The sequence below is a fragment of the Gekko japonicus genome, unplaced genomic scaffold (assembly GCF_001447785.1).
Source record: "Gekko japonicus isolate JY-2015 unplaced genomic scaffold, Gekko_japonicus_V1.1 scaffold54, whole genome shotgun sequence".
Classification (NCBI taxonomy): domain Eukaryota; kingdom Metazoa; phylum Chordata; class Lepidosauria; order Squamata; family Gekkonidae; genus Gekko; species Gekko japonicus.
The window spans coordinates 2100052-2100463 of record NW_015167058.1 but is presented as its reverse complement, the minus strand read 5'-3'; the positions used below and the strand labels follow the sequence as shown (position 1 = coordinate 2100463).

General features: G+C 43.9%; 1 protein-coding gene across 1 annotated transcript in view; it reads right to left on the bottom strand.

Moving 5' to 3' along the window:
* LOC107111513 (probable 2-ketogluconate reductase) overlaps positions 1–155 on the bottom strand; it is a 13915-nt gene extending 13760 nt beyond the window's left edge. Inside the window, exon 1 of the mRNA XM_015412486.1 lies at positions 25–155. The gene's annotated coding sequence lies outside the window, so the exon portion shown is untranslated. The remainder of the gene's footprint in view (positions 1–24) is intronic.
* Positions 156–412: the final 257 nt, after the last annotated feature.

The window sequence follows — 412 nt, the reverse complement described above, 5'->3', positions numbered from 1 at the left end:
CCCCCCCCCCCCCAATAAAACTACCTGATTGAACCGAGCCGTTTCGGATGCTGCCAAAAAGCAGTGCGGAATTTGCTCTCGGGTCGTTTCAATTCCGACTTGTATCTGAAGCTCAGATGAGGGAAATGAAATGCGGTGATTAAATCCTACGCTTTCTGCGGTTACCGGAAGGCGTTAAGCAAGGAGAACTTTGTGCCAGAATTGTAAAGCCAAATGGGCCACCTTTCAACTGGGAGGATATGGGGGGAAAGCAGTCGAAAACACCAGTTAGTCCTGTCAGGCGGCTGAAGTTGGTTCCTATTCCTGTTCCGTTCCTATTTCCTTATTCTCCAGTTCAGTCACAGATTTTTGGGTTTTTTTTAAATGATTTTTAAAATAATTTTACAAACAAAAGATACAATACACTACTACA